Below are 14,593 nucleotides of genomic sequence, written 5' to 3' on the forward strand. Positions count from 1 at the left end.
TGAGTACCTCATTCGATTGTGGTGGAGGTTAGATGGGAATACATGCCAAGTAGGGCCTTACCCACAGGAAGCTTCCCTAAACCTTAGCAAGGGTCATTACTGAGGTAGTGTGAAGGAATTTGGGAGAGGACGCCTCTCAGATTCCTTCCCCTCTGGCTTTTCCCCCTGAGATCAGGCAACAGGGTCAGTCCTGCCTGCCCTAGACTCTTGGACCAGGTAGGGTGTATTCACCCTCTGCTCGGTGGCTCTGGCTTCCTGATTAAGGCAAGCTGCTTCACACGCCATTATCAAATGATTTAATGGAGGGGCACCTGGTGGCTTGTTGAAGCATCTGACTCTTGATTCTTGATTTCAGCTCAGGTCATGATCTCAGCCTGGGATCAAGCCTTGCACTGGGCTCTGTGCTTACCAGGAGGCAGCTTGAGATTCTCTCCCTCTCCCTTAGCCCCTCCCCCTGCTTATGCTCTGCCCTCTTTCTCACTCTCTCAAAAACAAATAAATCTTAAAAAAAAAAAATCATTTAGTGGAAAGTTGCCCTGCCTACCTCAGAGGGCAAGATACCATGTGCAAATCCACCCCATCCAGCCCCCCATATGTGTCTGGAACCCATCCCTTTTTCATTGCCCTCCTGCCCTCTGGCCAGGGCCCTGGGGCCCAATGCCCGACAATAGGGGTGCTGAAAGAGCCATCCTTACACAGATTGTTGATGTCTGATCCTTGGGACAGTTCTCTTTGGACTTGTTTTATTATTGTACCCATTTTATAGATGAGGTAGTCAGTAACAGTGCCAAATGGCTTTAAGCTTTTGGGTTCTAGGCACTATGGCTCAAGGCTGCCTTCAGCTAGCTTGGATCTGGGTCTGAGGGCTGCACTACCACTGGGAGGAGGAGCTCTGAATTTCCTCCTTCTTTGTGGCTACAGGGAGGAAAACACCCAAGAGGGAGCGGGGCAGGAGGGAGGAAGGCCTCTTTGCCAGGAAAGGAAGTGTTAGAGCCTGAAACCACCTCTCCCTTGTTGAAATGTCCTCCCTTGGCCCCAGGGAAAGGACGGGGGGGGGGGGTGTCCCAGGTTCCCAGGCCTCTGGGCTCCTGCTGAGAGATGAGTCCCGCTCTGCAAACACTCCCTGGACTGTGGCCTTGGAAGCTTTCCAATCCAGCCTCCCCATTTTAGAAACAAAGCAACTGAGGCCAGATGGAAGTGACTTTTCATACTGTTCACAAGGTAAGTCGGCAGCAGCTGAACTGCTGCTACTGAGAATTCAAGACTCCTGTTTCAGTGCTCCTCCACTGGGCCTGGTTGACTGCAAAGTCTCAGTGTGAACTCCCTACCTTCAGCTTCACCTCTGCCTGTAGGCACTTAAGAAGGCCCAAGGTGGATCTGGGGCGGGGAGATTTCTGCCGCGAGAAGAAGAAGCATTGGTGGTGGGACTGAAGAAAGGAAAGAGGGGAGGAGCAAGCGAGACCTGGCCCCCTTAAGAGGGCGGGCCAACCCCGCCGGACCCCGCCCCCCTGGGGCGGCGCACGCGCAGGCGGGCTCCAGGAACTCAGGCGGGAGGGAGGGTGCTCCTGGCTCGCGGGCCGGCGCGCGGGGCCGCAGCACCTGCGGGGGCCGGCGCTGGGCGCGGCGCCCGGCGGGCGGACTTCGACGCCGGGAGTCTAGGGCTAGGAGGCAGGCCTGGGACGTGGGGGTGGCCGCGAAACCCGAGGGGGCGCCAACGCGCAGCCCCCTCCCCAGGGGTACGGGGCGGAAGGAGCCGGGCGGGGGACGGTGTGAGCGCGCGCCGAGGGCAGCACCATCTGGAGGGGTGGGACCGCGCGGCCTCTTGGGGGCAGGCGAGTGCGCTGGGCAGTGAGGGCGGGGGGCGTCGGGCGGGGAGCGCAGGAAGAACGCGGTGGGCTCAGCCCGGCGCTGTCGGAGCAGCAGCCACAGCGGGTCGGGGTTCTCAGCTGGGGCCCGCAGCTGCTCCGCGGGCTGAAGCTCGGCGTGGAGGAGCAGGGGGGCGTGGGTCCGGCCGTGCAGGAGGAGGGCGGGGTGGGCCCGGGGGTGCAGGAACGGGGCGGCCGTGGCCGGGAGCCCAGCCTGGGGGTGGTGTGGGGTCTGTCAGACGGCGCGGACTGGAGGCGCCCGCCGCGGTGGACGGGCTCGGCGGGCTGGCCTGTGGTGCAGGAGGAGGGGCTGGGGCCCCGCAAGCAGCACCAGGAAAAGGGGGGAGGCAGCCCCGCAGTGCAGGAGCGTGGGGAGGCCCGCGCCGGGGTGCAGGAGCAGGGGGAGGGGAGCCCACGCAGGCTGCTGCAGCAGCAGGAGCCGCTCTCCGAGTTCGGGGACCGCTCCTGGGAGCGCGGGGAGGGGCTCGAAAGTTCCGGGGAGCAGGGGGGGCGTTACTGGGAGAGCTGCGGGCACCTCAGGCGGGAGGCGGTGGTCTTGGGAGCGGCCCCAGCACGCCGTGAGAGACTCGAGCTAGTGGGGAGGGCCCGGCCTGTGGGGCCCCAGGGGCCTGAGGGGGAGGGGCGCCTGGGGGTGCAGGAAGCAAATTGGCTTCCTGGGGTGCAGGAAGGACAGGTGGTGCGGGCTGTCCAGGAGACATACCTGGACGAGAAGGGGTCGCGGGAGGGAGAGGGGCCCCCTGAGGGGCCCAGGATCCGGAGGCGCCGGCGGAGGAGGAGGTGGTAACCTGCAGGCCGGCTGCCCCGCACGGGGATCGCTCCGGGGTCGAGGGGAGCGCAAGATGTAGGGGTTTGGGGATCGGAGCGTCGGAGCGTTGGAACCCACTGCGCGAGAGCAGGCAGTGTGTCCTACTGGATCTTCTGCCACCTCAGCCTGGACCTCATCGAAACTGTGTCTGCGGGGAGGCAGCAGAAGGCAGCAGGTAAGGAAACCGAATTCTCTTCGCAGTGGGAGTTGGTGTGTTTTGAAGCAGGGGGCTGCAGTTATTTCAGGAGAGGGTGGTCTCCAGACTGCTCGCGTCCCCCCTCCTGTGTTTAAACCTGGGGAGGGAGGAAGCAGTGCAGTTTTTGAACAGCAAGACCGGATCCCTCCCCCAACCACTAAAAATGCCAACTGGAGTGATGGGGCATTTCCTTAGAGTCTAGACTGGAGATGAGAGTGTCTGGGCGGCTGCCAGGCCTGGGCAGAAAACAGAGAGGGGTAGCCCCAGGCTGAGGTTGCAGAGGCCTAGGTGGTCACCCCTCCAGCTGTCTACCCCTGTTGATGGGGTGCCTCCGTGCCAGGGCCAAGATGGTGCAATCAACACAGGTTTCCTCAGGTCCTCCAGACACATTCCATAAAAGGGAAGGGGCAGCACTGCATTAACAGGACCTTATCTAGGAACCCTCTTTGCCACGTGATCTGAGATGTGAGTGTGGCCGCTCGGGACTTGAGCACGAACCTGACCTGCTCCCATCACATCTATTCACAGCTGATTAATAACCCAGGGCCCAGGGCCAAGGATGAACAGGGACAGAAGGGCAGAGAACTGCTGGTGAGGCCTTCTCCGTGTGGGCTCTCAGGAGGGGTGGTTGAGGAGGGGATGTCCGTTCTGCTGGACTCTGGGCATCATCTGGGGCCCAGAGCTCAGCCTCACCCCATGGAGGTGGACAGAGGGGCAGCTGCGGCATCCTGGATTCTGTACCAGCCCGGGCCAGCTCCTAGCCCAGCCTAGAAGTGGGGGCTTGCAGGAATGGGGACTAAATTTGGCTTCTTGTGGTCCCCCATGGCCTGGGTGCCAGACCTGCTGATTCCTGGCCCAGAGGGGCTTGGTTGGCCGGTTTATGGACCTTATCTTCTTAGGGTTGTTCACCTCCTGGCACCATGTGAATTCCTGCTTCTTTCTCTAGCCCTTGGGTCAGGGTGGGTGCCGGGTTGCTGCCGGCCTTAGCTGGGTCCCTTCTTTGACCCAACCAAAAGTGTGGTCTTGGAGTAAGATGGCCCCCCCCCAGACCCTTGTCTGAGCCTGTGTGGGTGGAGGTAGTGCTTTCTTGTTGGGGCAGAGGGCTCGGCAAAGCCTTCTGCAGGTGGCTGCTGGAACAGTGCTGGAGGAGCCGGTTAGTCTGCTCCTCACGCAAAGCCCAGACCGTCTGTCAGCTTTGTCCCATGCCTGCCTGTCACCCCGCCACCCCCAAACACTCCTGCACTGGAAGTTCAGCTGCTGTGTCCATGGTGCCTGGCTCTTCTGGGATGGCCAGACTGGTTCTGGCTCTCTGGCTTTGGGGAGACTTGTCTTTTCTAAACACAGACACACAAGCATTTATCTTTATCGTATTTCAGGTCAGCTTTTTTGAGTTTGTGGTAGATGAGGAGAAGCACTTTGACAGACCCAAGTTTAGGCCACTTACTAGCTGTGTAACCTCCTGGGGCAAGATAATGTCTCTGGGCTCCAGTTTCCATGCAGGACACTCTGTCCTGACTGTAGAGGGCTCAGACGCCTCTCTGGCAGCCTGGTTCCCTTTTTTTTCAGGGACCCTGGCTCCTCCTGGCGGAGGTTGGAGAGGAGGTGTCATGCTCCCAGATCTTGTCCTCTGGTTCCTAAGTCCAAGATTAGCCCCTGCCCTGGGCTTCAGTCTGAAAAATGAAGTGTTTATTCTTTTCGGGTTTTTTTTTTTTTTAAGATTTTATTTATTTATTTGACAGACAGAGATCACAAGTAGGCAGAGAGGCAGGCAGAGAGAGAGAGAGAGGAGGAAGCAGGCTCCCTGCAGAGCAGAGAGCCCGATGCGGGGCTCGATCCCAGGACCCTGAGACCATGATCCGAGCCGAAGGCAGAGGCTTTAACCCGCTGAGCCACCCAGGCGCCCCTATTCTTTTCGTTTTTTAATAACAGCTTTATTAAGGTATAATGATATACAGTGAATGGAACATATTTAAAACAGTAAGTTTTAACATATGTGTATATCTGGGAAGCCATCACCACAGTCAAGACAATGAACATACCCATTATTCCCAAACTTCCAAAAGTTTTTTGTGTCTCTCCCCGATTCCTTCATCATGCCCCTCCTTTGCTCTCCCTTTTCCCCAGGCAATAGACCGGTCTGCTTTCTGTCTCTCTGTGTTAGTCTGCATTACCTGAAATTTTATGTCAATGGAATCAGACAGCGTGTTCCCTTTTTTTGCCTGGCTTTTTTCCACTAAGCATAATTATTTTGAGATTCATTCATGTTGTGTATTTCAGTAACTCATTCTTTTTGATTGCTGAGTAGCATCCCATTATATGTATAAACCACAGTCTATCCATCCTCCTGTTAATGGGTTCTTTTTAGTTTTTGGTTATTACAAATAAAACTGTGAACATATGTATTAGTTTTTCTGTGGAGATCTTTTTTTTTTAATCTCTCTTTGGTGAATCCTTAGGACTGGAATTGTGAGTCATACGGTAGGGATACATCTAACTTTTAAAGAAATTGCCAGACTGTTTTCCAAAGTGGCTGTACTATTTTTTACATACCTGCCAACTGAGGATGAAAGTTCTAGTTTGTCCACTTTTTTGTCAACACTTGGTGTGATCAGTCTCTTTAATGTTAGATATTCTAATAGGTCTGTATTGATTATCTCATTGTGATTTTAATGTGCATTTCCCCAGTGGCTAGTATTACTGAGCATCTTTTCATGTGCTAGATTGCCATTTGTGTATCTGGCCACGTGTCTGTGTGTCTGTTCGGATCGTTTACTGGCGACGTGTCTGTGTGTCTGTTCAGATCATTTACCCAGGGGCGCCTGGGTGGCTCAGTTGTTAAGCATCTGCCTTCAGCTCAGATCATGATCCCAGAGTCCTGGGTTCGAGCTGACATCGGGCTCCCAGCTCAGCAGGAGGGCTGCTTGTCCTTCTCCCTCTGCTTGTTCCCCCACTTGTGCGCGTGCACGTGCTCTCTCTGTGTCAAATAAATAATCTTTTAAAAACAACAACAAAAAAACCCCAAATAGTTTACCCATTTTTCAGTTGTGGGTTTTTTTCATATTCAGTTTTGTGAGTTCTTTATATATTCTGCATACAAACACTTTGTTGAATATGTTGGGATTTGCAAATATTTCCTTCCAGTCTTTGGCTTGCATTTTAATTCTGTTAACAGTGTCTTTTGACAAGCGGAAGTTTTCAATTTTAATGAACTCCAGTTTAACAATTTTTTAAAAAAAATTTGTATTAACAATTTGTTCTTTTATGGTTTTGCTTTTGGTGTCATGTCCAAGAAATCTTTGCCTAACCCAAGTACAACGGTTTTCTCCTATTTTTCTTCTAGAAGTTTTATTATTATTTTTAAAGATTTTGTTTTTAAGTAATCTCTACACCCAGCGTGGGGGCTTGAACTCACAGTCCCAAGATCAAGAGTCTCTCTACTGGCTGAGCCAGCCTGGTGCCCGCTTCTAGAAGATTTATAGTTACGGTTTTGCATTTAGGTCTGTGATCCATTTGGAGTTAATTCTTGTCTATGGTGCAAGGTGAATTGAAGTTCAGCTTTTTGCTTGTGGAGATCCAGCTATTGCACCACCATTTGTTGAAAAGACTTGTCTTTCTGTGGAATTGCCTTTGCACCTTTGTCAAATATCAATGTCTGTGTATGGGTAGATGTAATTCTGGACTTTCTTTTTGTTCCATTGATCAATTTGTCTGTCTTTATCCTAGTACCACACTATCTTGATCACTGTAGATTATGGAAAATCTTGAAATCAGGGTAAGATCTTGAATTTTATTCTTCCTTTTCAAAATTGTTTTAGTTATTCCACATTCTTTGCACTTTCCTATACATTTTAGAATCCATTTGTTAATTTCTACCAAAAAGCCCACTGGGATTTTGATTGGGATTGTGTTGAATGTATTGATGAATTTGGGGAGGTATCCATTATCTTATCAATGTTGAACCTTCTCACCAAATAAACAATGTGTATGTCTGTATTGGATTTTAATGATTTTCACCAATGTTTTGTAGTTTATACAGCTCTTTCACATCTTTTGTCAGATATACTTAAGTATTATGTATTTTTTATGTTATTGTAAATGGTATTTTTTACATGGTATTTGGCCTTTTTATTTATCTTAACTGTAGTAAAATATATATAACATAAAATTTACCATTTTAAGCATCTTTCAGGGTATAGTTCCGTAGTGTTAGGTACATTCACATTGTTGTGCAACTATCACCACCATCTATCTCCAGAACTTTTCATCTTGCAAAATTGAAAGTCTGTGCCTATTGAACAATAGCTCTCCATTCCCCCTCCGCCCAAGCCCTTGGAACCATGTTCTACTTTGTCTTTGTGAATTTGACTATTCCAAATACCTCATAGGAATAGAATCACACAGTACTTGTCCTTTGGTGACTGGCTTTTTTCAATTACCATACACAGTGTATTCAGGGTTCATCCATGTTGTACCATGTGTTAGAATTTCCTTCTCTTTTAAGGCTGAATAATAATCCATGGTGAGAATATACCACATTTTGTTTCTCTATTCATTTACTGGTGGTTGCTTTCACTTTTTGGCTGTTGTCAGTAATGCTGCTATAAAATGGTATTTTTAAATTTCAATTTCCTATTGTTTGTTGTTAGTATATATATAAACACAACTGATTTTTATATATTGACCTTGCATCCTACCACCTGTTAAATGTATTCTAGTAACTTTTTTGTAGCTTCCATTGGATTTTATACATAGACTGCCATGTCATTTGCTAATAAAGACAATTTTTCTTCTTCCTTTCTATTCCTTATGCCTGATAATTACTTCTTTTTCTTGTCTGATTGCATTAGCTATATCTTCTGGAATAGGTTGAATAGAAGATGAGATTACTTGTTCCTGGTCTTCAGGGGGAGACATTCAGTGTTTCACCATTATGCATGATGTTAGTTGTAGGTTTTTCATCTATGATCTTTATCGGGATGAAGAAGCTCACTCTTTTTCTGTTTTGCTTTTGTCAAATGTTTTTTTCCTGTGACTGTATGATTTTCTTTTTTAGTTTGTTAATACGTTGAATTAACTGATTTGTTAAAACTGATTTTCAAATGTTAAACCAACTTTGCATTCCTAGGACAAACTCCACTTGGTCATGGTGTATTAGTCTTTAAATGTATTGTTGGATTCTATTTGCTAAAGAATTTGTTAAGAATTTTGCATCTAGGAAGAGATTATGCTGAGTGAAATAAGTCAAGCAGAGAGAATCAATTATCATATGGTCTCACTTATTTGTGGAGCATAACAAATAGCATGGAGGACAAGGGGAGTTAGAGAGGAGAAGGGAGTTGGGGGAAATTGGAAGGGGAGGTGAATAATGAGAGACTATGGACTCTGAAAAACAATCTGAAGGGTTTGAAGAGGTGGGTGGGTGGGAGGTTGGGGGAACCAGGTGGTGGGTATTAGAGAGGGCACAGACTGCATGGAGCACTGGGTGTGGTGCAAAAACAATGAATACTGTTATGCTGAAAATTAAAAAAAAAAGTTAAAAAAAAAAAAAGAATTTTGCATCTAGGGGCACCTGCATGGCTTAGTTGGTTAAGCAACTGTCTTCGACTCAGGTCATGATCCCAGACTCCCAGGATCAAGTCCCACATCGGGCTCTCTGCTGAGCAGGGAGTCTGCTTGTCCCTGTGACCTCTCCCCTCTCATGCTCTCTCTTTCCCATTCTCACTCTCTCTCTCAAATAAATAAATAAAATCTCTTAAAAAAAAAAAGTACACAAAAAGTTAAAAAAAATTTTTTTTGCATCTAGGGATGTCTGTGTGGCTCAGTTGGTTAAGCATCTATCTGCCTTTGGCCCAGGTTATGGTCCCAGGGTCATGGGACCAAGTCCTGCATTGGGCTCTCTGCTTAGCGGAGAGCCTGCTTTTCCCTCTGCCTGCCACTCCCCCTGCTTGTACTCTGTCTCTCTCTCTGACAAATAAATAAATAAAGTCTTTAAAAAAAAAAAAAGAATTTTTCATCTTTTTTTTTTTTTTACTTAAATTCAGTTAGTTAAAATATAGTGTACATTAGTTTCAAATGTAAAGTTCAGTAATTCTTCAGTTGCATGTAATACCCAGTGCTCATTAAATCGTGTCCCCTCTCTAATGCCCATCACCTAGTTACTGCATCCCTCTCCCCACCCACCCCAGCAACCCTCAGTTTGTTTCCTATAATTAAGAGTGCTTTTATGTTTATAAGGACAGTTTTCTTGTACTGTCTCTGGGAATCATAATATACATCTTTAACTTATAGTCTGCCTTTAAGTATAAATACCCATATTTTTATTAGTAATAGTATAAATAGATAATAGTATAAAATTTTTATTTCTCTCTGTTTATGCTGTTGTCAAAAATTACTCTTATACACGTTATAAACCCACACTATACTCATCTTATTTTTGTTTAAACAGTCAATTTATCTTTTAAAGTAATCTAAATCATAAAAACATCTAAACTATTTACCCATGTAGTTGCTATTTCCAGTGCTTCACTTCGCTTCTTTTCTTTTTTCTTCCTTTCTTCAAGATTTATTTATTTATTATTTATTTCAGAGAGAGAGCGAACAAGCAGGGTGGGGAGGAGCAGAGGGAGAGGGAGAAGCAGGCTCCCCGCTGATCAGGGAGCTAGTTGTGGGCTCAATCCAAGACCCTGAGATCATGACCTGAACTGAAGGCAGGTGCTTAACTGACTGAGCCACACAGGTGCCCCTCTTTTTTTTTTTTTTTTAAAGATTTTTCTTACTTGGGAGAGAGAGAGAATGCACAAGGGCAGGGGGAGGAGGGGCAGAGAGAAAGGGAGAAACAGACTACCTGCTGAGCACAGCCTGATGTGGTACTTGATCCCAGGACCCTGAGCTCATGACCTGAGCCAAAGGGAGATGCTTAACCAACTGAGCCACCCAGGTGCCCCCTTTTCTTTTTTAAGATTTTATTTTGAGAGAGAGAAACCATGAGCAAGAGGAGGCATGGGGTGGGCAGGGTGAGGGAGAGGGAAAGAATCTGAAGCAGACTCTGTGTTGAGTGTGGAGCCTGACCAGGGACTTGATCTCACAACCTGCAGATCATGACCTGAGTAGAAACTAAGAGTTGGATTCTGACTGAGCCACCCAGGTGCCTCTCTTTGTGCTTCATTTCTTTGCGTAGATCCATATTTCTATATGGTATTATTTTCCTTCTATCTGAAGGACTTCTTTTATAGTAGTGCAGGACTGCTGGTGATGAATTCTTTCAGCTTTTGTAGGTTTAAAATGTTTATTTAGTCTTTCTTTTTTCTTTTTCTTTATTTTTTTAATAATGGAAATTGAATTTTTTTTTTTTTTTAGATTTTATTTATCTATTTGACAGAAATCACAAGTAGGCAGAGAGGCAGGCAGAGAGAGAGAGGAGGAAGCAGGCTCCCCACCAAGCAGAGAGCCTGATGCGGGACTCAATCCCAGGACCCTGAGATCATGACCTGAGCCGAAGGCAGAGGCTCAACCCACTGAGCCACCCAGGTGCCCTATTTTTTCTTTTTAAAGATTTTATTTATTTGAGAAAGAGAGAGAACATGAGCAAGGTGAAGGGCAGAGGGAAAAGCAGACTCCCTGGTGAGCAGACCCCAATGTGGGGCTTGATCCCAGGACCCTGGGATAATGACCCAAGCTAAAGGTAAATGCCTACCTAACTGAGCCACCCAGGCACCACTAGTCTTAAAACAGATTTCCATTGGACTAGAATTCTAGGTCATTAGTTTATTCTTTCAGTACTTAAATAATATTTTGACACTGTCTTCTTATTTCCATTTCTATAGGAAATCTGCTGTCATCTTTTTTTTTTTTTTTTTTTTTTTTTAAAGTAAGCTCTGTGCCCAGTATGGGGCTTTACCTCACAACCCTGAGATGCTTAACTGACTGAGCTACCCAGGTACTCCTAAAAAATTTATTTTTAGAGAAATTGTAATTGAACTTCTGGAATAAAAACTACATTGTATGAGGGGCTTCTGGGTGGCTCAGTCAGTTAACTATCTGCCTTCAGCTCAGGTCCTGGAATTGAGCCTCATGTCAGGCTATCTGCTCAGCAGGTAGTCTGCTTCTCCCTCTTATTCTCCCTTTGTGCTCTCTCTCTCTCTCTCTCTCTCTTAAATAAATAAATAACTACATTGCATGAGATGAAAAAATAAACTGAATGGAATTAAAGACAGATTAGACACTGCAGAAGAAAAACTTGGTGAACTAGAAGACACAATAATAGAAACTCAGTCAAGTGAATGTAAAGGTCTAGGTCGGAAATTGCCTTCCTTTGGCATCTTGAGGATATTGCATTTAGGTTCTAGAGTTAACACTGAAGTCTAAAGTCACTCCACATCCTGTGTGGGACCTATGTGGGACCCTTTCCCTTGCCCAGAAGTATGTAAGATCTTGTCTTTATCTCCAGTATTCTGTTTCCTAATGATTTCCTAAATATGTAGCCCATTGTGGGTCTGTTTTCATCTTGTGCTGTATGCTCAGTGAACCCTTTTGATTTGGAAGCTTGTACTTCAGGTCTGGGAAGTTTTCTTGTATTATTTTGGCCATTTCCCTCCCTCCCCTCTCTCCTCTGAACTCCTTTTGTTTAGGTATTGGACCTTCTTGTACTGATCATCTGGTTTTATTTCTTTCTTTCCTTTTTGCCATCTTTATGTCTTTTGCTCTTTATTGTGAAAGACCTGAACTTATCCTCCATCCCTTCTATTGTAACTTTAGCAATTTTGATAGCAGTAAATGTCTGTTGATATTATTTTATCCCATGTTTGGCGTGGATGAGATGGACACAAAACTACTAAATTCTACTTTAGTAATAGGAACATTGGGAAAATGGATTAGGATTTTTGGTTAGGAAAATATCCACATTCACTAAAACAAACAAAAAACTCCTCCCTAAAAGGGCTTAACCTGAAAGTTTTAAGGTCCAAAGTAACAAAGAAATTAGGAAGGTTAGGGTAAGTGTGAGAATCTAATAAGGACAACATTCTCAGAATGAATATCTTGGGATTCAGTAGAATGATTTCTCCATCCACTGACATTAACAGGACTTACACAGAATTGAGGAGCATCGTTGGTGTAGGAAGTCATCCCGTAAACTGATGCTCATGGCCATGGTGAGAAGGGCCTTCAGAAAGAGTGGTCAGTGTCAACAGTGGGAGAGAACATGGGAGAACAGGACAGTTCTGGCCAGGTCAAATGATTGACACAATTACAGGCTTTCTGTGGAGCATTGGTTCTCAACTCTGGTCTGGATTCATCTGGAGAGGCTTTAAGCTATGTCTCAGTCTCATCTAGGCCAAGTTGATTAGAGTCTCAGTGGGTGGGGCTGCCACGTGGACACTCTACTAGCTCCAAGTAATTTTAATGCCTAGCCAGTGCAAAGAACAGCTCCAGAAGACCCTTGCTTCCCAGAATGTGGTCTGCTGGACCAAACCATGTGTCATTTGGGAGCTTGTTAGAAATGGAGAATCTTAGAGCCTACCTCATATCCATGGAATCTGAATCTGCATTTTAACAAGGTCCTGGGTGATCTGTGTGCATTAAAGCTTGAGAATCACTACTTCATTTATCCATTCAGTAGATACTATGAGTGAGCACTTGCTGTGGGCCAAACTCTGCTGGTTGGAGTGGGGATGCATCTGTTGAATTTTGTATGTCAAATACAAATACAAACACCTACTTTGTTTGTAATCCCCCCCCCACATAATATCCAGAAAGACAATATCTTGTCTCTCTGAATATATATTAATGAGCGTTTTTTTGTCTGAAATTTTCTTCTCCTGCATAGTTTGTTTCCTCTTGGTTGTCTTTTCCTATGTATTTTGCTCTCTCTCTTCCATGTTAGAGGCTTGCCTTGGGTGTCTGGTGATTTTGTGTTGTCTGCTCTCAGCACTGGATGGGCTTGTTGATGGAGCTCCTTTGTGTGGTGACCTGGATGGGCCATTTGTTGAGAACTGGTGTTTGTATCTTTATGTATTTCTTGATCTGGTCAGAGTCACCAGAAAAGACACTCTTTTTGCTTTTTTAATAAATTTAAAAAAATATGTATGTATTTGACAGAGAGAGACACAGCGAGAGAGGGAACACAAGCATGGGGAGTGGAAGAGGGAGAAGCAGGCTTCCTGCCAAGCGGGGAGCTCCATGCGGGGCTTGATCCCAGGTCTCCTGCCAAGAGGTGGAAGGCAGGCACCATGTTCGAGGAAGAAGTAAAGAAGGGGACTGGGATCTCAACATCTATGTGTGCTTTCCTTATTTTTGATGTAGCGCGCGCGCGCACACACACACACACACACCCCTCCCTCCTGCCCCTTCCTCCCCTCCCCCATTCTCCAGTCAGGCCCTCTGTGCCTGAAGGGATGTTCCATTTATCCCCTCTAGGGGAATCCCTGCCTTTTGCAGGATGGTAGAAGGATAGTAACCCAGTGGCTTTGTATGGGGTGGTGGTGGGGGGTGTCTTACTGCTTCTTAAATAGCTTTAAAGTAATACTCTATATTTTTAGCACTTTACCCTCTGCCACGTCTTCCTCTTGGAGAGGTTTTTGAGACTGACATTTCCCAAGCTGTTTGAGGTTTCTGTGGGGTCAGTTAGATGCTTCTCACCTTGGTTGTGACTTTTCTCAGCTTGGCTCCCACTTGTCACTGGCCCAGCTGCTTTCCAGCTTCCAAAATTTTGTTGTGGTTCTTTCTTCTGCTGTCCTTCCCATCCTTAGGGATCTCTGCTGTTCAAAAAATTTCTCTTAAAGTTTTTATTTTCTCTTTTTAAAATTGTAGTTTTGGTGGGGCTTTGGGAAGGAGTGGAACTATGTGTGGGTATGCAATCTCCTGTCTTTTTCTGAAACCTCTATCCTCTCTTGAAACTTCCTCACAGAATCCCTGAATTCATTCAGTATATATAAATATACATATATATATATATATATACATATATATATATATATATTTTAAGATTTTATTTATTTATTTGACAGAGAGAGACACAGCGAGAGAGGAAACACAAGCACGGAAAGCAGGAGAGGGGCCAAGTCTGGAGTCCAATACGGGGCTCAATCCCAGGACCCTAGGATCATGACCTGAGCTGAAGGCAGACACTTAATGACTGAGCCACCCAGGCGCCCCCATTCAGCATATTTTTAATGATGGGACTCTGTGGGCCTGCATCTTTGAGCCAAGAAATTCAGTGTGCAGCTGTATAGGAGCTGAGTTCTGGTTTTCTCTCTTACTCTCTGTGTGACCCTGGTCACCTCTCCAAACCTCAGTTTTCTCATCTGTAAAATAGGAATAATGCAGGATAGTAAGGGGAGGTTTGTAATCAGTCAATGCAGATAAAGCTTTTTTGTTTTTAAATTAAATTAATAATTAGATCAAGATCATTAGATCTTAGGTCAATATCATTAGAGCTAATTAATAATTAGGTCAAGACCCAAACTGAGATCAAGAGTCAGATGCTTAACCCACTGAGCCACCCAGGCACCCCTAGATAAAGCTTTTAAAGAACCTGTACATAGGGGCACCTGGCTAGCACAGTGGGGTAAGCATCCCATCTCTTGATCTTGGGATCTTGAGTTTGAGCCCCATGCTGGGTATAGAGATTATTAAAAATAAATTAGTTAACAAAAAATCCATTGCTTTCCATTACAAAAAAAAAAAAAAAAAAAGAACCTGCACATAGTG

At 46.1% G+C, this 14,593-nt stretch overlaps 1 protein-coding gene across 4 annotated transcripts in view; it reads left to right on the forward strand.

Annotated features, from left to right (window-relative positions):
• Positions 1 to 1,571: 1,571 nt before the first annotated feature.
• TNK2 (tyrosine kinase non receptor 2) overlaps positions 1,572 to 14,593 on the forward strand; it is a 46,440-nt gene continuing 33,418 nt past the window's right edge. For all 4 annotated transcript variants that reach the window (XM_032869394.1, XM_032869393.1, XM_032869397.1 and 1 more), the window contains exon 1: positions 1,572 to 2,866. The gene's annotated coding sequence lies outside the window, so the exon portion shown is untranslated. The remainder of the gene's footprint in view (positions 2,867 to 14,593) is intronic.

Source organism: Lontra canadensis, unplaced genomic scaffold, assembly GCF_010015895.1.
Source record: "Lontra canadensis isolate GAN:19392208 unplaced genomic scaffold, GSC_riverotter_1.0 scaffold38, whole genome shotgun sequence".
Lineage (NCBI taxonomy): Eukaryota > Metazoa > Chordata > Mammalia > Carnivora > Mustelidae > Lontra > Lontra canadensis.